The following is a 25,906-nucleotide window of genomic DNA, read 5'->3' on the forward strand; positions in this document are numbered from 1 at the left end:
GCATAGACATCACCAGACGCTGGGTTTCATCCCTGGAGATGCTCTGCCAGGCCTCTACTGCAACTGTCTTCAGTTCCTGCTTGTTCTTGGGGCATTTTCCCTTCAGTTTTGTCTTCAGCAAGTGAAATGCATGCTCAATCAGATTCAGGTCAGGTGATTGACTTGGCCATTGCATAACATTCCACTTCTTTCCCTTAAAAAACTGTTTGGTTGCTTTTGCAGCATGCTTTAGGTCATTGTCCATCTGCACTGTGAAGCGTCCAATGAGTTGTGAAGCATTTGGCTGAATATGAGCAGATAATATTCCCGAAACACTTCAGAATTCATCCTGCTGCTTTTGTCAGCAGTCACAACATCAATAAATACAAGAGAACCAGTTCCATTGGCAGCCATACATGCCCACGCCATGACACTACCACCACCATGCTTCACTGATGAGGTGGTATGCTTAGGATCATGAGCAGTTCCTTTCCTTCTCCATACTCTTCTCTTCCCATCACTCTGGTACAAGTTGATCTTGGTCTCATCTGTCCATAGGATGTTGTTCCAGAACTGTGAAGGCTTTTTTAGATGTCATTTGGCAAACTCTAATCTGGCCTTCCTGTTTGTGAGGCTCACCAATGGTTTCCATCTTGTGGTGAACCCTCTGTATTCACTCTGGTGAAGTCTTCTCTGGATTGTTGACTTTGACACACATACACCTACCTCGTGAGAGTGTTCTTGATCTGGCCAACTGTTGTGAAGGGTGTTTTCTTCACCAGGGAAAGAATTCTTCGGTGTTCCACCACAGTTGTTTTCCGTGGTCTTCCGGGTCTTCTGGTGTTGCTGAGCTCACCGGTGCGTTCCTTCTTTTTAAGAATGTTCCAAACAGTTGTTTTGGCCACGCCTAATGTTTTTGCTATGTCTCTGATGGGTTTGTTTTGTTTTTTTTCAGCCTAATGATGGCTTGCTTTACTGATAGTGACAGCTCTTTGGACCTCATCTTGAGAGTTGACAGCAACAGATTCCAAATGCAAATAGCATACTTGAAATGAACTCTGGACCTTTTTATCTGTTCATTGTAATTGGGATAATGAGGGAATAACACACACCTGGCCATGGAACAGCTGAGAAGCCAATTGTCCCATTACTTTTGGTCCCTTAAGTGGGAGGCCCATATGCAAACTGTTGTAATTCCTACACCATTCACCTGATTTGGATGTAAATACCCTCAAATTAAAGCTGACAGTCTGCAGTTAAAGCACATCTTGTTCCTTTCATTTCTAATCCATTGTGGTGGTGTATAGAGCCAAAAATGTTAGAATTGTGTCGATGTCCCAATATTTATGGACCTGACTGAAAATAAAAAAAAATTAAACAAATGTTGAAGGAAAACATGTTTTTCTTATAACATTTGAAAATAAATAATCTTTCTTCATATATCCAAGCCAAAATGTATTCTGCTTCCTTTTTTTGTAAAAAAAATATCTCAAATCAGTATGTAGAAAAAAATATAATTTAAAAAATATATATATTTGATTTATTTTTAAATTTTTTATTTTTTTACATACTATCACCCTAACAGCACAGTGTCACCATAGTGACACTGTACTACTTGTGGGGGGTGATCAGGATTTTTTTTTACACTGTGATTGCTTTTACAGGCATGCTGGCTGTAAAAGCAATCATTTCTCACTCTCTCTGGTTGCATTCCTGCAACCATTGAGAAATACTGTGAGAGCTGTGACTGGTCACAGCTTATCACATGACAAAAGGCTGCTGTGAGTGGTCTTGTACCATGTGATCTCTGTGATCGATCACATAGTTCACAGTAGTAAACAATGATGCCAGGAAATTACGTCTTTACTACTGTGCATGTGATCGCTGATTGGCCAATCAGTGATCACATGGTACTGGGACCACCCACAATGGCCTGGTACAGCGATCCATGTTCCGCTGTGTCTGGTGAGTAACAGGAGGAGGATGTGGGGGAATGTTTAGAAACGTCCACCCGCATCAGTGCTGCTTACGTATGGCCGTTTATGTGGATGGGCCACATGGAAAGAGGTTAATATTAAACCTCTGCTAGGTAACTGCTAACACTTCAATTTTAACTGGTGATTCTTGTAAAGTTGCTATTCTCTGCTGTGAAGGTATTGTCGTGCTTAGCTTTGCATAACCAGCAAACACTGAAATTGAACTATTTATTCCTACTGCAATGTCGTTGATGAACACGGTAAACAGAACAAGGTAGGCAGAGTCTTGGGGCACCCTAGTCACAACTCCCCACCATTTACAGGCCTTTCTTTATCCAAATTACAGCTTACCTCCCCAAAGAAAGATAAAAAGTTTGTCCGGTGTTTCATAAATCCATGTTGATTACGACTAATGATACCATTTTCATCAGCAAATTCTTGGATATGGTCCCTTATCATTTCTTCCAATAGCTTACATATTATTGATGTACAAAATGGGGATGGAAGTTGGGGGAAAGAAATAGTGTGTGCAACAAAAATGGCCACACAATGAGAAGTGGACATGAGAGTGGACTTGACTCCAATAGGAGTATATGTCCCTCAAGATGAGTTTTGACACCAGTGGAATGGGATTAAGTCTTGCATGCCTCAGAAAGCCCACTGAATGCTGTAGGATGTAGCTTGGAAACATTGGTTATGTGTGTAGCCCTGATGCTCCCACTTTAATACGGATCTACACTAAGAAAGAAAATGACTATGCATGATATTTCCCCCCTCCACTTCATGTGATGTTTCTGGGCTCAACAATGATGGTCTCATACTCTTGAGGAATGGGACTTACACAATTTCACACTCCTTGTAATCAAGCTATTCTTTATATTCAAATAGTTTTTATTGAAACGTTTTAACATACAAAAAAGTGTATATGAACATTTACATGGAAATGGAAAGGTTCACATTTGAGAGACGTAATGCATGAAAGAAAAAAAATAAGAGTGGAGGCTCCCCACCATTTGGCTGGGGAAACTATACGTTTTTGTTATGTTTACACGAGAGGTATACTCGGTGTCTCCTGAACCTTGCTAGTATTGGTAAGGTGTAAGTAGGGGAGGAACATGGGGTAGGGGGAAAAGGGGAGAAGGGAAGGCACCAGTGCAGTAGGGGTACAGCATGTTACAGAGGTATATATTAGTAATCAATTTATTGAGCAATTGGGGTTTTTCAACCATCGAGACCATTGGACCGTACATTTGTGGTAGTAGGAGTTGTGGAGGGCTATTCTTCTTTCCATCTCACATTGGAGATTGAGGTCAGATAAGAGGCGGGATAAAGGAGGAGTGGTTCCAGCTATTCTTTTAATTCTCCAAATGTAGCATTTGCCTACTTGTCAAATGAGTACTGAATATTATTCCTACTGTGCTACAAATGAACATTTGTGACAACACAGGGGCAATTAATGGGAAATTGCAAAAATACACAGGCAAGCAAGTGTAACAATACATGGGCAACAAACAGGCAGTCATTACTATACACAGACAATGAAAGAGCATTCATTACAATACACAGGCAACAAACGGGGAACCTATGATAATGTATGCACATCAAACAGGCAATCCTAAGCAACAAATGAAGATTCTTGACAGTACACAAGCAAGAAGCAGGTAATTATGACAATAAGAAGGCAGCAAACAGGCAATCACTACAGTACCTAGGCAGCAAATCAGCAATTGTGAAAATATACTGAAAACACGTGAGCATTTATTACATTACATGAAAAAAAATAGGCAATCATGAAAATACATAGGAAAAAGTTATTAATATACACAGATGAAACACAAGAAATTCTGACAATATGTGGCCAAGAAACAGGCAGTCATTACCATACATGTGCAATAAATGAGCAATTGTGACAAAACAATGGGAGAGAAATGGATAATTGTACCAAAAAACGTGGAAAAATGGGGAACAAACACAAATACAATAATACACAGGCAGCAAACAGGCAAACATAATAACATGCAAGCAGGGGCGGACTGCCAACTCATGGGGCCCCCGGGCAATAGGGTATCATGGGGCCCCTGTGTCCTTGCCCAAACTCAAAAAAGCCTATGAAAAAGGTACCAGGGGCATCTCATGGGGCCCCCTACTGACCCCGGGCCCTCGGGCAGTGCCCGAGTTTCCAAATGGTCAGTCCGCCCCTGCATGCAAGCAATCATGAATGAGGATGTCAAGGTCCTACCTTTTCCCTGAGGTTATGTTACTCCATGTGCTGGCGTCCATCTTGGATTCTGCTGTGCATGATGGGAATCCTTTTATGCCTTCAGGTTTCTGTGGTTCATCCCCCAGAGGGGTGTGGCTGATGACATATAAGCCTGTGGCCCGCACATGCTCTTTGCATGTCTTGTGTCTTTGTGTTGCTATTACTCTGTTCTGACTCTTGTGACTCTCCTGGTATCTGATTCGGCTTGTGACTTGACTATTCTTTGTATTCTCCTTTGATCTGACCCTCTGTTGCTGAACCCGGCTCGTGACCTGTGATTCTCGTCTGCTGTCCTGTACTGTTTTGTCCTGTTGTTGTTGACCCCGGCTTGTCTGATTACTCTTTTGTCTCTTCCACCAGCTACACGCCATTGGCGGCGGCCATTACCGCAGCTGAGGTGTCTCGGGGGCCGCGACCTGGTTCCTGGCTGCGTCAAGTCCATCCCCACCATCAGGGGCCCTGGTGAAGGGCAGCCTGGGACTTAGACTCCGCGCCCTGAAGGACTTCGGTCTGTGGGTGGTGGTTGTCGTCAGCCAGTGCGTTACATTGTTAGGCCTGCCTGTCCATTCCTCAGCTCCTGCCCTGACAGAGGAAAGACAAAACAGAGGGCGCACAGGCCTAGTGCATTACCATAAAAAATGTTTAATAAAAAATAAAGTAGGTGTTGTACTCACAAACGACAATGTAGTCAAGGCACATCATAAAGAACAGCTGGGTCAACACCGCACTGAGTAACAGTCCGCAATAGGGAGTATAGACATCCAAAGGCTGACGCGTTTCGAGGACTTGCCTCTTCCTCAGAGCCCTGCTGTGAAGGTATTGCCGTGCTTTGCCGTGCAAGCAATCATGACAAAACATAGGCAAGAAATGTTCAAATTTAGGTTGCATACATACAATAAAGAAATAAACAGCCCTATTTCTTTATATGCTTTTAATTTTCGGTATTAACCCACATCTATACGATTGATGAGCCAGAGAGCAATTATATAGGGTGATCCACCTACTTGTGGCATTTTTCTATTTTTCGTATGGATACATACAATGCAGCCAGCAGTATTTCCAAGCCAATATGCATTTTATTTAACCACTTGACCTCCTGAGGATTTACCCCCCTTAATGACCACGCCTCTTTTTGCTACTTGGCGCTGCACTAATTCAACTGATAATTGCGCGGTCATGCAATGCTGCACCCAAACTAAATTTACGTCCTTTTTTTCACACAAATAGAGCTTTCTTTCGGTGGTATTTGATCACCTGTGCGCTTTTTATTTTTCACACTATAAACAGAGGCCAAAAATTTTGAAGAAAAACAATATTTTTTACTTTCAGCTATAAAGAATATATAGTAAATTCAAAGTTGGTTATAAATTTAGGCCAAAATGTATTCTGCTCCATGTTTTTGGTAAAACAAATCCCAATAAGTGTATATTGATTGCTTTGTGTGAAAGTTATAGCGTCTACAAACTATGGTATAGATACTGCAATTTACGCCCTTTTTCTGCTATACAGCGCTGCGCTAGTTTAACGGACAATTGCGCGGTCATGCAATACGGTACATAAATGAAATTTTATATCTTTTTTTTCCCCACAAATTGAGCTTTCTTTCGGTGGTATTTGATCGCCTGTGCGGTTTTTATTGTTTGCGCTATAAAAAAAAAGGCTGACAATTTTGAGGAAAAAAAACAATATTTTGGACTTTTTGCTATAAAACATGTCCAGTAAAAAAAAAATTAAATATCAAATTTAGTCATAAATTTCTGCCAAAATGCATTCAATGTCTTTGCTAAAAAAAAAAAACCCAATACGTGTAAATTAATTTGGTTTACGTGAAAGTTATAGCGTTTACAAATGGCGGGAAAGATACTGGGATTTTTAGGTTTTTTTTATACTAATAATGGCGGCGATCAGTGACTTATGGCGGGACTGCAAGACTGCGGCGGACATTCTGACATTGGGGGGTACTGACTTGAGGTCACTGACATCCCCAGTGACACCAATACAGTGATCAATGCAAAAAAAAAAACACTGACACTGTACTAATGGCACTGGGGAGGAAGGGGTTAAGTTTATTATTCAGGGAAAGGGTTAACTGTGTGAGGGGAGTGTTTTACTAGGGGGCGGGGGTGTGTACTGCAGGGAACACCGCTGATCGGGAGAGAGAAACTCTTCTGTCCCGATCAGCGTGTCCTGGAGCTGTCAGGGAACTGACAGAAAGCACAACTACTGCAGCTGTGCTCTCTGTCAGCGATTGCCGCCGATCGCCGGGACATAGCCGGTAATGACAAGCTGTTATCCGGCGACTGACATCCGCGGCCGTGATCGGCGGGCCCCCTACCTGTTTTCAAAACACACGTTTTAAAACGTGCTTTTGTCCAGCCGTGCCGCCCTGCTGCTGTATTTCTACAGTGGCTGGGCGGCATGTGGTTAATTACCAAATTTAATGATGTATCTAAGATCTAAAATAATTATAAAAATAGCCTTATCCTTTCGATATGGGAGGCAGAGGATAGGAAGATGTTTTTACTTTTTTGGCTACCATTGTAATTATTATTATTATTATACAGGATTTATATAGCGCCAACAGTTTGCTCAGCGCTTTATGTATTTGTGTATGTGTGTGTATATATATATATATATAGTGACAGTATGAACGGCGAGGTGATAGATGGACGCTATGTGTCACCTCGCATACGCTCATACTTTGAAGTTTAGGTGGAGTCCACTCTGGATTTTTGGGGCCACAATGGCAGGGGTGGTTCCGGACCGGATTTTGTGCTCCACTGATGACCACCACAGGAGGTATAAATAAGACAGGGCTGGAGCAAGGAGTGGCTCGTGGCCTGGGACTCAGAGAGCTATTCCGAGAGAGCTGTGCATGAAAGTGATTGTGATACAAACAAGAGAAAAAAGGTTTGTTTATGATTTTGTTTTGGTTGGTGATAGGGAGAAGCCATTCACCAGTGAGAGAGGAAAAAGTTCTATATTTAGTTAGTGCCTGGATGGCGAGGGTTTATATTGATATAGCCTTCTCCAGCTTTGCGAGCGTCAATGATTTTCAGTTTTCTAGACAACTGCTTAGAAGAACCCATGGTGCTGATTGTTGGGGCAAGGTCAGATGAGTCTGGGCATTTAAAACCTTTGAGCTTGACATCACCTGACATCACCTGGTCTTCCCAGACGATGATTGAGAACAATCCATGACACTGGCAGGTCTCAGCTTGGCAAAGGGGGCAGTGCATGCTATAAATTCTGCAGGGGGCCCAAACTTTTGCAGACGCCATTTTTTTGTTTTCTGTTATTTTGAAAGTGTAAATGATGGAAATAAAATCTAACTTTTGACATATTATAAGAATGTCTAATCTGTAATTTGATGCCTTTTGGAGATGTTTCCTTGGCTTCTTTATGCACATTAATACAAATTTTTAGCTGGGGTGCCCAAACTTTCGATCCCCACTGTATATGGTATCACACCATATATGTGTACATACTGTAGATACATTAGAGAAGATAATTGCACCTTAATGGATTCCAGAAAAAAGTCAGGAGAAAAATTAAATATTACAAATCAGTAGAAAAAATGACGGTAAAGCTGGGTGAGTTTTATGGGGGGGTTTTTTTTTCAACCAGTTTGCTGAACAAAAAAACCTCACATATTCCTGCATCCATACAAGCTATTGTACTCTAAGAGGAGGCGCCCCCATCATTCATAATACATTGATCAGCATTTCAGCCATTGGCTGCAGCAGCTGATCGAATGCTGGTTTTTGGAGCAGGACCAGTCAACAGAAGCCAGCGTACCAATTTGCTAAACAGAGGGCTACACATGGTTTGAAGTCTGGTCAGTTCCTGATGAATTGGTCGAATTTCAATACATGTGTACCCATGTGTAGGCTTGAGTGTATTGTGTGTGTGTGTATGTATGTGTATGTGTATATGTATATATGTGTATATATATATATATATATATATATATATATATATATATATAATGTCATCATATACAATACCGTTTTCTGCTCAAAACCTCTGTCATGGGCTTTTAAAATCCTATTTTGCTCAGTGGAGCACATAAACTGTCAGTTTTATGACCAAGTTTCTACACAGATTTTCCATTAACCACATCAATTCAGTCAAAACAATGAATTGGAATAATGTAAGTATATGTGTGTGTGTCTCTGTGTGCATGTCCAAGTTAATAGAATAATACATACACAGAAACAATGCATTAATATGCTCTTTAAAGTTAAATGCTTGATGAACTGCATAAAAGCTGTTTAATGAAGCAAGGCAGCAAGATACATACCATGCCCACTCATTGACATTGAGGTCTAACCTTTAGCCTGGCAGACTGCAGTTACGAAGATAGATGCTTCAAAGAAAATGACATGGATGCAAGTGCTGTAAGCCAGCTATAGTTGTGATGGATTGCACTTCAGCAAGGGTCAATGAAATGTATTCCTGAGTTGGATATCCTCTCAAGTTTTATAGAAATGTGTTGACCTCACAATATATTAGGATTACATGAACATTGTGCTTTTAAAGGTATCTTCACATTTCAGGTCATTTAGCTGTCAGGACAAAACCAAGTTTTAAAGTATATTGAAAAGGAATGATCTGATCTCTCACTTAGCCTTGTACTGAAGTGCCACATTTCAAAATAGAATCTCCTCTTTCTAGTCTTCAAAATGGGATCAACCACTTGCTATTACTTTAGCTATCTTGTTTATTGCAGTCCATTTTTCTTTTGCTTTTATGTCATTTAACACAGATTCACAGGTATCGGTATGACCAAACTGAAGGGATACTATAATGGTTTGTGGTCACTTTTCATTTATTTGTGTATACATTTTTAAACTGATACATTTCATATTTTATTCATAAATATATATATTTTTTTTTTTACAAAAAAGGTTTAAGGCTAGGTTCACACATATGCAGTTTGTATTTGATCGGTTTCTGCAGTGCTTTCTCCGATGCTTTTTGTGGTGCATTTTGCATTTTTTTTATGCGTTTTTAATGTGGTTTTTTTTTTTTTTAATGCGTTTTGTGTTTTTATGGGGTTTTTTTGTCAACTTGCTGCTGGGCAGATTAAAAACGCAAAACGCATATAAAATACATAAAAAATGCATTACAAACATTTCTGCAGCACCTCAGCGTGACAGCTCGTGAGGATAGGAATGCCGATAACCTGCATTTCCTTATTTACATGCGATTAGATTGGACACAGCTGATCACATGACAGAGCCGATGTCATCGGCTCTTTCCGTTGATCGGTGATCCGCTGTGCCCCACTGACACAGCGCGCCATCAATCGCCGCGCTGTGTGGTTAGAGTGGGAGTACTTCATATACCGTCCTCCCAGAACAAGAGAACCACCTTGCGCCCGTCATTACTTTCCAAAAAAAAAAGTTCCAGACCCTGTCCAAAAATCGCACCAGGTGAAAACGCGGAGATGTGAGTGTCCCATAGGAAATCGTGTTAAATGGACTGTAGTGCGTTTCTACAAAATGCAAAACGCACCACAAAATGCTTAGGTGTGAACCCAGACTAAAGAGAGACAACACTGTAAAGTGTTTGCTCTCTCTGAAACTCCAAAGGGCCATGTCTGAACAGGCAGGAAGGACAAGGGAGGGATGAGTTATCTTCTAAATTTGAGCTTGCGCCACGAGTTTTACACATAGATCTTGGAACAATACCTTTTTAAAAATGAAAATCATTATCTATGATTTTCTGCAGACAGAATATAGACATAGAGTTTACTATTCAAATATTCAGGGACTATTTAGCATCTAGCAACTGTTGAGAAAATGAAATTGCTATCTGCATATGCATGTAATTACTTGCATATAACTACATAGAACTACAACTTTTAACCTAACTATGTATTTATGCAACTATATAATCATACTACCCAGCATACAAAGTGCAATAGTCAAAACTATGTAACATACTACCCAGCATACAAAGTGCAATAGTCAAAACTATGTAACATACTACCCAGCATACAAAGTGCAATAGTCAAAACTATGTAACATACTACCCAGCATACAAAGTGCAATAGTCAGAACTATGTAACATACTACCCAGCATACAAAGTGCAATAGTCAAAACTATGTAACATACTACCCAGCATACAAAGTGCAATAGTCAAAACTATGTAACATACTACCCAGCATACAAAGTGCAATAGTCAAAACTATGTAACATACTACCCAGCATACAAAGTGCAATAGTCAAAACTATGTAACATACTACCCAGCATACAAAGTGCAATAGTCAGAACTATGTAACATACTACCCAGCATACAAAGTGCAATAGTCAGAACTATGTAACATACTACCCAGCATACAAAGTGCAATAGTCAGAACTATGTAACATACTACCCAGCATACAAAGTGCAATAGTCAAAACGATGTAACATACTACCCAGCATACAAAGTGCAATAGTCAAAACGATGTAACATACTACCCAGCATACAAAGTGCAATAGTCAAAACGATGTAACATACTACCCAGCATACAAAGTGCAATAGTCAAAACGATGTAACATACTACCCAGCATACAAAGTGCAATAGTCAAAACGATGTAACATACTACCCAGCATACAAAGTGCAATAGTCAAAACGATGTAACATACTACCCAGCATACAAAGTGCAATAGTCAAAACGATGTAACATACTACCCAGCATACAAAGTGCAATAGTCAAAACGATGTAACATACTACCCAGCATACGAAGTGCAATAGTCAGAACTATGTAACATACAATCCAGCATAAAAAAGTACAATAATGTATGATGTGCTCCGTTTAGCATACTCATGACCACTACACCCTGTATGCTAGGCTATACAATACATAATCCTGACCACTTTGCTCCTCCAGCTGGGCTGTACAATACATACTCTTGACTAAAAGCATTCATTATACTGTCATGTACATTGCTTACTCCTGACTGGTGAGATTTCTATGTTGTGATGTATGTTGTGCACTAAACTCTCTGCATACAGAGTTTTCAGGGATATGCAATGTATAGCCCAAAATATGGGACGTTGTGTAGGGAGTAGGTAACATACAATCCTGCATACAGAGTACAGTAGTCAAGTGTATGTAACAAAGAAGCCAACATACAGAGTGCAGGGGTCAGAGGAATATATTGTAGAGTTACGTGTAAAGAGTGCAGTGGCCATATGTATGGTAGTAATGATATGTAACATATATAGCACAGGATATGTACTATAATGTATACAGTATGCTACATATTCTTGACTGTTGAGCAAAAATATTCCCCTGCTGGCTTCAAAACTGTATGGCATCACAAAGGTGAGGAGTACAAAAAACAAATGCATGGTGCCTACAATGAAACATGGTCGTGGCATTGTTAAATCCCCCACCCCCCACCCCCCTTCAGCAATACCGCTTCCCCAGGAAAAACCTCCTCAACAAGAAAACATTTTACACACACACACACTAAAATTCTACCCATCAAACAAAAAAACACAACTCTACAAAAATCTTCTCTACTGCCAGAAGCAAAAATATCCCCTCCAGCAAAAATATTTACTACTAAAATCTCCCTCCCTGGATCAAATCTGCACTCCTCCATTCAAAAAAAGCAACCCCCTTCCCCTTACCTCAAACTTGTAGGCAGTTAGTTTGTCCTCCATCCAGTAGGCGGCACTGTGCCACTATAAAAAAAACATTGTTCTTCTGCAGATCCACAGGTGCCTCAGGGATAGCAGATTTCTGATTGGATGTTGCAAACCCTTGTGATCTTTGGCTGCTTGAGGCAGCCCTTATAAATAATGGTGCCCATTGCATTTCAACAAGCTTTTTGCAATTGGTTAGGTAAGGAGCAGAGCCCCAACTTGTTAATGAAAGCTTTACCCCAGGGAAAGGTTCTTGTTCAAGGAAGGATAGTGCCGTGACATTGCTGGTTTTCAGTATCAATTCCGGTTCCAGAGCAGTCTGAGAAGATCCCTGTACAGCATAGAAGACCCACTATTTGGTCCTCCACCCAGCCACCCCTCTTGCAGAAGCTCTCCTTGATAAGACAGGCTTTGCCTGGAACAATAACTTATTGCAAATGCCGATGAGATACCACTGCATTTTTGTGTCATTGCTGAGTAATCTGCTGTTCCAGTTCTGACTATTGCAACACTGGGCCATTACTGACTGTTCTATTGTACAGTTGCAAGAAAAAGTATGTGAACCCCTTGGGATTACGTGGAGTTTTGCATGAATTGGGCATAAAATGTGGCCTGAACATCATCCAAGTCACAACAATAGAAGAACACAGTCTGCTGAACATAATACTACACAAACATTAGTCCTACAGAATCCTGACCTCAACCCGATTGAAATGCTGTGGCATGACCATAAGAGAGCGATTCACACCAGACATCCCAAGAATATTGCTACACTGAAACAGTTTTGTGAAGAGGAGTGGTCCAAAATAACTCCAGATTGTTGTGCAGGTCTGATCTGCAACTACAGGAAACGTTTGGTTGAGGTTATTGCTGCCAAAGGAGGGTCAACCAGTTATTAAGTCCAAAGGTTCACATACTTTTTCCTCCCTGCACTGTGAATGTTTACATGTTATGTGCAATTAAACCATGGCAACATCTAATGTTTGTGTAGTATTATGTTCAGCAGACTGTGTTCTTCTATTGTTGTGACTTAGATGACGTTCAGAGCACATTTTATGCCCAATTCATGCAAAACTCCACGTAATCCCAAGGGGTTCACATACTTTTTCTTGCAACTGTATACCTGAACATCTTTCATGTGTTAATGGGATTCTAGTACCTGACAGTGTTACTCTCAACTACTTCTGTTTACCATCTCAGTAAATACATTCTGGACTGTGTGTGTGTGCGTTCTCTTCCAACTGACAACCCCCCCAGCTAAAATCCCCCATTTCTCCTAAAAATCCCTGAACTTATCAGACCTCAGTACAGTACAAAGTCAAGGGGAGTCCTCCTAATCCTGTTCACAGCTGCCTTCTACAGTCAATTTTTCACCATGAGGAATGTAACTAAGCTTTGTTTGCTAACAATAAACATTTAGAGGCTCATAAATGTATAAATTTCTCTATAGAAATGGTTTCCTCCCTGATTTGTGTGATACTAATTTACAGAGAATATGTGCATGATGGCTCAAAACAGCCTGCAGTGTATAAGAAAATCTCTCCAACCGTGCCGTCTCTTCTTCCCCTTATCTATCACATAGACGCTGACAACTACTTTTGAGTTACCTCTACAACATAACACAAGGGGCTATGCATTGTTTGCCTCTATATGCATCTTCCTGCGATCACCATAAATGCTGCCATTATGCTTTTCCTACACCTCTGCCCCTTCATTGGCCTTGATAAGGTAACCAATGCTTCAGATCAATACTTCTGCCAGTGTTGCGACCAGAGGCGGACTGACAACTCATGGGGCCCCCGGGCAAAAGGGGATCATGGGGCCCCTGTGTCCTTGCCCAAAATCAAAAAAGCCTATGAAAAAGGTACCAGGGGCATCTCATGGGGCCCCCTACTGACCCCAGGCCCTCGGGCAGTGCCCGAGTTTCCAAATGGTCAGTCCGCCCCTGGTTGCGACTCCAATAAGCTGCTTGGGGAACTGAGACCAGTTGTGCCTTCCTCTACCTTTTACCATTTATAATGTTCTGATAATGTTCCATAATACACTATCTGTTGCATATACTTTGTCATCTACTGTATGCATTTCTGTTCTCATGTGAGGCTTGTACCCGCTGTATGCTCTGAGTTCTTTAACCTCCCTAGCGATATTCCCGAGTGTAGCTCGGGGTAAAATGTCAGTACCAAAAGCGGTAACCCCGAGCTACATTCGAGCTTACCATGCGGCGCTGCATAGGGAGTCCCTCCAGCGCTTACCTTGTCCTTCGCTCCCGCGATGTCCCCCCTGCAGAGTCCCCGGCCATCTCCTCCGGCCGATGCCGACTTCTGTTTTCCGGTCCCTGTGACGTCGGGACGTACGGGTGCCGGCGGCGGGAAATTTGAAAATTTAAAAAAATTTCATTTTTTTTTTCCAAACAAATTTTACTTAGTAAAACATTGCTGTTTCAACCCATTCCACATACATTTTGTCCCTACTGCTTTGTCCGGCGCCCTGCCTGCATTTTGTCTGTTCTTTCTGCCTGGAAACTTAGAAATGTCCATGGCGTCCAAAAAGTGTCCCTTTTATGTCAAAAGCGGTTTTAGACCGGCTAGAGAATAGCGATAGTAAATCAGAACCACTTGCAGAATTGAGTGATAATGATTTGTGGGGGAAATTCCTCATCAGACACTGAAAACGATTTTGCGACTTTGCTCAGCGATGTGCGAACTTGGCGCTCTATTTCAAATTTCAGTGTTTTTGGTTTGATTATATTATTGAATTAAATGTATTCTTATATTATTTTTTATGATTTATTAAATTATAATTTATGATTTCGTGTTTCAAATTTTATCATACCCGGGATGTTTACTAGACTCTTGTTCAGACAGATTTCAGTGAGTTATTCCTAAATTACAGCCTACAATAAAAAAAACTACATATTTCCATGCAAAAAAAATGGTACCGCTTTCAGCACCAAAAATCTGAAATAATCATACCGCTAGGGAGGTTAATAAACATTATGGGGAAAAAAAAAGAATCTTTTATAGAAATACCTAGATTGGACATCTATTTCTTAGTTTTCCAAACACCAGTGGTGACCTATGATCCCCTAGGAGATTCCTCAAAGAATTACTACAGAGTTCAGGGAAATTTAACACTGAAATCCAACACTATTACTCTGACACAATCAAAATCAAGTTACCTTTTCCTTTAACTGAAAGATTGTATTTTGTATATGAGCATCACATTGCAAAGGCAGAGTGGAAGAAAAGAAAACTGCTTGATTCTCCCATCAACACAGTCAGTGTTGATGGGGGAATCCCTACCACAATGCTATTATGTTATGCCGCTGGGGAGCCTTCCCTGCTGGCAGAATACAATGATTGGTGTTGTCAGCTATAGCCAGCGTCAATAATCATTTGAGAAAAACCCGGCAGGCTGGTTGTACACAAGTCAATCAATAGGTTGCCCATACATGCATTAAAATTTGGCAGGTCCCTGCTGAATTGGCTGAATTTTGATCTATGTATGGCCAGCTTTAGAAACATTAATATTCTAGGTCTGTTTCTTTGTAAAATTGCTGCAAAATTTAAAGTACCGTATATATCAAAATGTTTTATTTTATTTTTGGTTGAAGGGTTTGAACACCTGTCAGGTCTTTACTGCTATCTAGGGCCCTGGAGATTTTCCCTCACTTTATGTCTTGGGGACCGCTGTTTTACCAGACAGAAGGTAAAGGAAAATCTAAAATGAGGAAAAAGCCAGTAATAAAAGGCACATTGTGGAAAGAGTAAAACGCCATGATGGGTTTGTTTCTGGTGTCCGTGTCCCTTTGGGGAGATATTCCTTTTACATCCTGTCCTGGAGACACAAATCTCTTCAAAGTAAGAAGGAATCCTTTATGTTGCCATGCATTATGGATATTTGCAATGCAGACATGTTGCCTTGATGCGTTTAATGGTACTGCATATAATGTGAAAGTGTAAATGGGCCCTGCATGTCGACTTATCAATGTGACATAAAAGAAAATGAGTTACTGGCAGGAAATTGTCCTGTATCTCCAGGGTAAAGCTGACGTGGAAAGTCTCCTTGTGGATCTGATAAATAAATACCAAATGGCCCATCAAACAATATATTATACTACACATTCTACATGTCCACTGCAAAGATAAATGGTTTCAAAGTCCCTGAGATGTTAGTCACCTCATAAAAAATTACATGCAGCAAACTGACAAAAATATAACTTCATCAAAGCTTTTTGCTGGGAATAGAGATTTGCCTGCAAGCTCTGAAACAAATTCATCTTTCTTTTTCCAAACGCAACTCCAACTTCTAAACAGAGAATAGATAAGAGGATGATTTGGGACATGCTGAGCATATTTATTGCCATGGAATGGTTATACTACACAGCAAATAGACAAAAACAGTAGTGTTTCCAAAAACAAGTATACATTTCAAAATATGATTTTGGTAAATTATGGCAGAATACTTAACCATTTCAATACCGGGCAATTTTACACCTTCCTGCCCAGGCCATTTTTCAGGTTTCAGCGCTCTCACACTTTGAATGACAATTTCGCGGTCATACAACATTGTGCCCAAACTAAAATTTTATCATTTTCTTCACACAACTAGAACTTTCTTTTGGTGGTATTTAATCATCACTGGGGTTTTTATTTTTTGCTAAATTAACAAAAAAGACCAAAAATTTTGAAAAATAAACACGTTTTTCTTTGTTTCTGTTATAAAAGTTTACAAATAAATAATTGTTCTTCATAAATTTAGGCCGAGATGTATTCTGCTACATGTCTTTGGTGAAAATAACCCAAATTAGGATGTATTATTTAGTCTGTAGGAAAGTTATAGAGTTCACAAACTATGGGATAGATCTGAAAATTGATCAATCCTGAAGTACTGACAGCCAATCTAATTTCTTGAGGTCCAAGAATGTCAGAATAGTACAGATATCCCCCAAATGACCCCTTTTTGCAGACTAGACAGTCCGACGTACTTCATAAGAGGCATGGCGAGTTTTTTGAAGTTGTATTTTTTTTGGCAATTATTCGGAAAATGAAAAAATAAATTATTTTCACTTTTTTTTTTTACATACTGTCACCAGTGCAGTACAGCGTCGTCATATAACTGGCATGGCGGTGATCAGGGACACTGACTGGTGACAGTGTGGAAAAAAATAAATATATTTTTCTGTTTTTTATTAAATTTTTTTTCTTTTTTTTAAGATTTTTTTTTTTTTCATATTTCACTATGTCCAAAGTAGTACAATGTTACCATAGTAACATTGTACTACTTTGGGGAAGTGATCAGTATTTTTTTTTTTTGCACAATTTGCTTATAGCAAAGAATTACTTTGCTATAAGCAAATATTTACCTGAATGACATCGATTCATTCAGGTTTTTTTTTGTGCTTGGCTGTGATTTGGCCTCAGCTAATCACATGACATGTGCATGTGACCTGCTGTGACCATTCACAGCTAGACACTAGTATACAATGGATGGCATGAATGAAGCCATCCATTGTATACAACTGTCATGTGACCTGCTGTGATTGGTCACAGTAGGTCACATGGTACTGGCAACGGGGGTCGGTACTCAGATTTGTCATCGACCGTGTCCGAGGTACACGGCCGATGACAGATCGCACTGCTGCGCGGTTCTGCAAGAGCGCAAACTGCGCATATGCGGGAGGACGCCATATGGCGGCCTCCCGGAAAGGTAATACATTTGGCCATAGGCCGGGCATCAAATGGTTAAGAAAATCAATTACAGTGCTATCCATCCAAAACATATATAATCTTTAAGATCTATGTAGCAATACCCCCAAAGGGGCTGCTCAAATTTGTTCACTCCGCCTCTCAACCTCAAGAACTGTCTCAGCCCCAACTGACACACCTGGCAGTAGTGTAAGTGCAAGGACCAATGAAAAGCGCACACTTTATAATAAAACACAGAGATCAGCTTTACTGTAAGGGAAGTATGGGAAGTAATAAACATTAACAACAGGTATATGTTCGGTGAATCGAGAACAGCAAATACTGTGACCGAAAGCAATATAACTCACTTTTACACTCAGGCTGCTTTCAGGGGATTCCAACCGTGAATAACCCCAAGAGCAGAGGAAAACACATAAATGGCGACCTCAAAGTGGGTTTAACTCCTCTACATAAATTTGGCTCTATGATGTCCAAGCAGGAGGAGAGCAGAAGAATGACTCTCTGTTGTGTCAGACTTCTCCCTTCTAACCCCGGACACCACAAGCCCAGTAGGCAAACACTGTACCCAACTGATGCTTAATAGCTACTTTCCAAGGTAAAGCTATTCCCTCACACACCATGCAATATAGAGGCCTGAATACGCATGCGCGTGCCCGTATGCCACCAGTAACTTTAGTCTCTTGGTAACAGGATGAATCCTGGGATCTTCAGCTAGACACTTTTGTTGGTGCACTTAACCTCCTCGGCGGTATGATTCTATCCGATTTTTTTTTTTTTTTTTTTTTTTTTTTTGTCCTGAAAGCGGTACCATTTTTTTGCATGGAAATATGTAGTTTGTTATTGTAGGCTGTAATTTAGGAATAACTCACTGAAATCTGTCCGAACAAGAGTCTAGTAAACATCCCAGGTATGATAAAACTTGAAACACGAAATCATAAATTATAATTTAATAAATAATCATAAAAAATAATAATATAATAAATTTAATTCAATAATATAATCAAACCAAAAACACTGAAATGTGAAATAGAGCGCCAAGTTCACACATTGCTGAGCAAAGTCGCAAAATCGTTTTCAGTGTCTGATGACAAATTTCCCCCACAAATCATTATCACTCAATTCTGCAAGTGGTTCTGATTTACTATCACTGTTCTCTAGCCGGTCTAAAACTGCTTTTGACATAAAGGGACGCTTTTTGGACGCCATGGACTTTTCTAAGTTTCTAGGCAGAAAGAACAGTCAAAATGCAGGCAGGGCGCCGGACAAAGCAGTAGGGACAAAATGTATGTGAAATGCATTGAAACAGCAATGACCGCAAAAATGACATTTTTTAAAAATTTAAATTTTGCCGTCGGTTCCGGCGCCCGTACGTCCCGACGTCACAGGGACCGGAACACAGAAGCCGGATGCCGGCATCGGCCGGAGGAGATGGCCGGGGACGCTGCAGGGGACACATCGCGGGAGCTTAGGACAAGGTAAGTGCTGCAGGGAATCCCTATGCAACGCTGCATGGTAAGCCCGAGTGTAGCTCGGGGTTACCGCTTTTGGTACTAAAATTTTACCCCGAGCTACACTCGGGAATACCGCCAGGGAGGTTAAACTCCTATGGTAAAGTTTAATTGTAATCCTGTGGCAGTATTTGTATAGTGTGCAATGTTCCTGTCATCTGCCAGTGGGCAAAATCCCTCTCACCAGATCCTGTGACAAAGGCCCAAACGATGGTCCTGGAAATGACCGGCTCCTCTGGTCACCTCACAATGAGCGCTTCTGTATTGTAGGTCCACATCTCTCAGTGTGGATGTTCCCCCGACTGATGCAGATAACTCAGCATGCTGTGAACTGACCCTAAGCACTTCTCTGCTAGGTCCAGACTGTTACCTTGCCACATGCAGACAGCCTCCCCTCAGGAAAACACAAGATGGAGACCCACTAAGGATCTCACTAAGCATGATGGCTTTTGTAGTTCTATTTCTTTATCAGCCTATCAGGCTGTTTCTGTTCAAGACTGCATATTCCACAATGCTTTGCAGCTGCTCCTCCTGCTTGAGAAAATACCTGTCATTGGATCCTTTAATGGCTATTCTGATTGGCTCTCTCTCTATTACAGTCTGAGAGGAGAAGGGGGGGCTGAAATCCCTCACTGCCTTGTCTGTGTCCAGTCCAAGTGTTAGGTTACACTGGAGATGCCAGTCAACAGTTTACAGCAGTCACAGATTGGATTACACCCTTTTTCCAAATTATTATGCACATTCTATTTAAGTGTCACAAAGATTAAATATTTTGTTTTTCAGTGTAACTCATGGATGGCATTGTATGTCAGGGCTCTTTTGATCACTGAAAACAATCCTGTGATAATTAGATTGGCAGGTGAGCCCAATTTAAGGAAAAACTACTAAAGGAGGGTGTTCCACATTATTAAGCAGAGCACCATTTTCAAGCAATATGGGGAAGAAAAAGGATCTCTCTGCTGCCGAAAAGAGTGAAATAGTCCGATGCCTTGGACGAGGGATGAAAACATTCAATATTTCACGAAAACTTAAATGTGATCATCGCACTATGAAGAGATTTGTGGCTGATTCAGAGTACAGACGGGTTTGTGCAGATAAAGGCACATTGAGGAAGATTTCTACCAGATCCATGCATTGGATCAAGAGAGCAGCTGCTAAAATCCCATTACATATCAACAAACAGATATTTGAAGCTGCTGGTGCCTCTGGAGTCCCACGGACATCAAGGTGTAGAGTCCTCCAGAGTCTTGCAACTGTGCATAAACCTTCTATTCGGCCACCAATAACCAATGCTCACAAGCAGAAACGGCTTCATTGGGCAGAAAAATACATGAAGACTAATTTTCAAACAGTCCTGTTCACTGATGAGTGCCGTGCAACCCTGGATGGTCCAGATGGATAGAGTAGTGGATGGTTGGTGGACGGCCACCCTGTTCCAACAAGGCTGCGACATCAGCAAGGTGGTGGTGGAGTCATGTTTTGGGCCAGAATCATGGGAACAGAGCTGGTCAGCCCCTTTAGGGTCCCCAAAGGTGTAAAGATGACCTCTGCAAAGTATGTGGAGTTTATGACTGACCACTTTCTTCCCTGGTACAGAAGGAAGAACTATGCTTTCCGTAATAAAATCATCTTCATGCATGACAATGCACCATCTCATGCTGCAAAGAATACCTCTGCATCAATGGCTGCCATGGGGATAAAAGGAGAGAAAGTTATGGTGTGGCCTCCATCCTCCCCTGACCTCAATCCTATTGAGAACCTTTGGAGCATCCTCAAGCAAAAGATCTATGATGGTGGGAGGCAGTTTACATCGAAACAGCAGCTCTGGGAGGCTATTCTGACATCTTGCAAACAAATTCCAGCAGAAACTGTCCAAAAACTCACAAGTTCAGTGGATGCGAGACTTGTGAAGCTGCTATCAAATAAGGGCTCCTATGTTACAATGTAACGTGACCTGGTAAAATGTTCAAAAAGTTAAAATGTTGTTAAAAGTTTGAAATAGCTTTTGATTTCAGTAAATATGCTGCAAACGCAACAAATGACAATTTTCAGTTCTTTACAACCTATAAAGGGTTTTGAAACTTACTGTGCAGAATAATTTGGAACAAAAATCCTTTTATCATTAGGAGGTTTGTTCAATAAAATGTGAATTGTACTCTTAATAGTTGATAACATGAGAATTATGCTGACTGTTATTTACTTCAATTATTTAGGTAAATGAGAAAAATATAATTTGCATAATAATTTGGAACACGGTGTAATTTCCCCTGCTACATATAGTTGGTATATTTTGCTTTATTCCAGATAAAATATATTACATACATACCACATGTATAATTTGTTATCTATCACAAAATCATGTAAGCATTTTTCTATCTAGCTGGGTCAGTTCTTAAATATCATACTAGATATCGTACTAGACACAGAAGCATAGACATGTCCTTATACCACTATGCTCAGGTCAACCACCCCCATACATTACCATTTCATTCCACAACTTAAAATGAACCCACGCCCAAACTATGCACACTAAACTATTCATGTTTTCTGAACAAGAAGTAAAGTTAGTTTACTACAAGCATTCATCTTATCCTGTAGCTATAAGCATTGTGGATAAATTAATTTTCAAAATGCACTACCTGAGGCCTATCAACCCTGTAAACAAACACTAGTCTGTTATAAACCTACTAAAAACTGACTTTAGAATTTGTGTTGTGACCTTTACAAATAGTTGTGTATTAATTACTTTACAATACAAGCCGCAACAGAGGTTAGGGATGGCTTGTTTTCAGATCAATTTAAATCTCTGTACTATTTTTTGTAGCTTTTTTTTTAACTGCTTGTTATGAATAAGAAAATGCTTTACTGTCCATAGTCTGGGCACAGGTGCCGTAAAAAAACACAGTAAGTAACCCAAAATAACAGCAAACCTCATTGCATACAAATTGGAGTTTCATAGCTGCAATTAACTATTGCTAAATGTTCTTCAATTCTACAGTGTGCCAACATTTAAGCCTTTAGGATATAAGTATTTCATCTGGTTTCATTTATAGAAATCTCTCTGCTCTTATTAGATCCTCTTGAGTGCATATCTAATTTGTCAGTCCTACAGAATAATAATCCCCTGGGATCTCTTTTATGAAATTTAGCAAAGTGTGATGATTCACTATAGGACGTTAAGCATTTTCATAATGTATTTATTGCAAAGTAAATTGCCACCTCTGATTATTTGTGCAATCATATTGACATTAGCTGCTTTCTGTTCATTTTTAAAACATGGCAGAATTTATATTTATTTTTACTTTGCACCATCCTACAGCTTCTTTTTTGTGGATGTTTGAATATAACTAAAAAACATTCATTCAATTTCCATCTTCACACTGACATATGTGGATATGGAATCAGACCATTTACCTGACTGCATTCAAAGCAATAGCAGCTTGGTCAAGACTGTGATTGGCTAGCTAAGGAACAGTTGCTAACTGATGACATCATGGTTTTGATCTCTCATATGTAAAATGTACAGCACAGTGCAGCAATGCAGTAAAGCCTGCCCCTTCCTCTCCCACCTGAATACTGGTATGCAGGGGGCAGCAAAAGGCTATTGCCTATATATATATATATTACAGTAGGGCAAAACAGTATTTAGTCAGCCACCAATTGTGCAAGTTCTCCCACTTACAAAGATGAGAGAGGCCTGTAATTGGCATCATAGGTAGACCTCAACTATGAGGGACAAAATGAGAAAAAAAATCCGGACAATCACATTGGCTGATTTGGAAAGAATTTATTTGCAAATTATGGTGGAAAATAAGTATTTGGTCAATATCAAAAGTTCATCTCAATACTTTGTTATATATCCTTTGTTGGCAATGACAGGTCAGACGTTTCCTGTAAGTCTTCACAAGGTTGGCACACACTGTTGCTGGTATGTTGGCCCATCCTCCATGCAGATCTCCTCTAGAGCAGTGATGTTTTGGGGCTGTCGCTGGGCAACACGGACTTTCAACTCCCTCCAAAGGTTTTCTATGGGGTTGAGATCTGGAGACTGGCTAGGCCACTCCAGGACCTTGAAATGGTGGGAGAGGAAGGGGCAGGCTTTACTGCATTGCTGCACTGTGCTGTACATTTTACATATGAGAGATCAAAACCGTGTGTGTATATGTGTGTGTGTGTATGTGTGTGTGTATGTGTGTGTGTGTGTGTGTGTGTGTGTGTGTGTGTGTATATATATATATATATATATATATATTTATTTTTATTAATAAAAATTTTTTAAAATACTTTTATTATAAGAGAAGACAAAAAAAAGCATATAGAGCATGTACAGCCATAGATCAGTCAAAACAGCGACATAACATGTTGCTTCCCATTTCGCAGATGGGGCAAATTGTAAACAGTCGTACAAGACGAAGTGGTGTGAAACATTACATCAATCATACAATACAAAATGGTGGATAACAAGAGGCAAATGGGTGAAGTAGTGTTGGTGAGTGTTATCTCATCTTGACTCTCGTCAACTTTTTAACTAGTTGCCGACCGCAGATAGCCGAATGACGGCTGCACTGCGGCCGGCTAGTTCTGGGTGGACGTCATATGACGTCCTCCCAGAACGCGCTCTCCTGCGCGCCCCAGGGGGCGCTCACCCGGCGATCTCCATGATCGCTGTGTCCTACGGACACAGCTGATCACGTGATGTGGTAAAGGCCAATCACAGCGGCCTTTTACCACGTGATCAGCGGTGTCCAATGACACGCTGATCAGAGGGAAATGCAAGTGCCGGTTCTCGGCTGCACTTTCCTCACGCTGTCAGATCGTGAGGAAAGTACTGCCGAGAACCGGCAGTTGTCAGAGCGGAGATCGGCACCGATCATCAGGGCACTGATCAGTGCCCTGATGATCGGTGCCCAGCAGTGCCACCTGCAAGTTCCGCCCACCTGTGCCCAGCAGTGCGCCCACTAGCTCCGCCCACCTGTGCCCAGCAGTGCGCCCACTAGCTCCGCCCACCTGTGCCCAGCAGATCACCCACCTGTGCCCAGCAGTGCACCCACCTGTGCCACTCTGCAGTGCCACCCACCTGTGCCCACCCACCAGTGCCGCCCACCAGTGCCACCCACCAGTGCAGCCCAGCAGTGCTGCCAGTCAGTGCCACCAGTCAGTGCCCAGCGGTTGTGCCAGTCAGTGCCGTCTATCAGTACCCATCATCAGTGTCGCCTATCAGTGCCGCCTATCAGTGCTGCATATCCGTGACACCTCATTAGTGCTGTCTCAGTGCCGCCTATCAGTGCTGCCTCAACAACGCACATCAGTGAAGGAGAAAAATTACCTGTTTGAAAAATTTTATAAGAGAAAAAAATAAACTTTTTTTTTTTTCAAATTTTTTGCAATTTTTTTATTTATAGCGCAAAAAGTAAAGTGCCCAGTGGCTATTAAATACCACCAAAAGAGAGCTCTATTTGTGAGAAAAAAATGATCAAAATTTCATATGGTTACAATGTTGCATGACCGTGCAATTGTCAATCAAAATGCAGCAGCGCTGACAGCTGAAAATTGGCCTGGTAAATAAGGGGGTATAAGTGACTGGTAGGCAAGTGGTTAATGGTGAGGTAGTGTCATGATAGGGGTGGGGAAAGCATTTTCAGGTTTCAGCGCTCTCACACTTTGAATGACAATTGCGCGGTCATACAACATTGTACCCAAACTAAAATGTTATTTTCTTCACACAACTAGAGCTTTCTTTTGGTGGTATTTAATCACTGCCGGGGTTTTTATTTTTTGCTAAATTAACAAAAAAAGACCAAAAATTTTGGAAAAAAAAACACGTTTTTCTTTGTTTCTGTTATAAAAGTTTACAAATAAATAAATAATTGTTCTTCATAAATTTAGGCCGAGAAGTATTCTGCTACATGTCTTTGGTGAAAATAACCCAAATTAGGATGTATTATTCAGTCTGTAGGAAAGTTATAGAGTTCACAAACTATGGTATAGATCTGATTATTGATCAATCCTGAAGTACTGACAGCCAATCTAATTTCTTGAGGTCCAAGAATGTCAGAACAGTACAGATATCCCCCAAATGACCCCTTTTTGCAGAGTAGACAGTCTGACGTACTTCATAAGAGGCATGGCGAGTTTTTTGAAGTTGTATTTTTTTTTGTCATTTTTCGGAAAATGAAAAAAAAAAAAGTGAAAATAATTTTTTTAATTTTTTACATACTGTCACCAGTGCAGTACAGCGTCATCATATAACTGGCATGGTGGTGATCAGGGACACTGACTGGTGACAGTGTGAAAAATTTTTTTTTTTATTTTAAATGTTTTATTACATCATTTTTTTAAAAACGATTTTAAGATTTTTTTTTTTCATATTTCACTATGTCCAAAGAAGTACAATGTTACCATAGTAACATTGTACTACTTTGGGGAAGTGATCAGTATTTCTTTTTTTTTTTTTTTTTTTACACAATTTGCTTATAGCAAAGAATTACTTTGCTATAAGCAAGCATTATTTTAAGCTCGAAAAAGCAGGGCCCTCGATCCCCTCATGTTTTGCATTGTATTGGTATTGTTCTGTCACATGTTCTGTCCCCCTTTGTAATGTACAGCGCTGAGCGAACCATTGGGGCTTTGTACATACTGTATAATAATAATAATTTACCTGAATGACATCGATTCATTCAGGTTTTTTTTTTTTGTGTGCTTAGCTGTGATTTGGCCACAGCTAATCACATGACATGTGCATGTGACCTGCTGTGATCATTCACAGTTAGGCACTAGTATACAATGGATGGCATGAATGAAGCCATCCATTGTATACAACTGTCAT

This window comes from Staurois parvus, unplaced genomic scaffold (assembly GCF_062004578.1).
Source record: "Staurois parvus isolate SC_StPar_1 unplaced genomic scaffold, SC_StPar_1.0 ptg000814l, whole genome shotgun sequence".
NCBI classification, from domain to species: Eukaryota; Metazoa; Chordata; class Amphibia; order Anura; family Ranidae; genus Staurois; species Staurois parvus.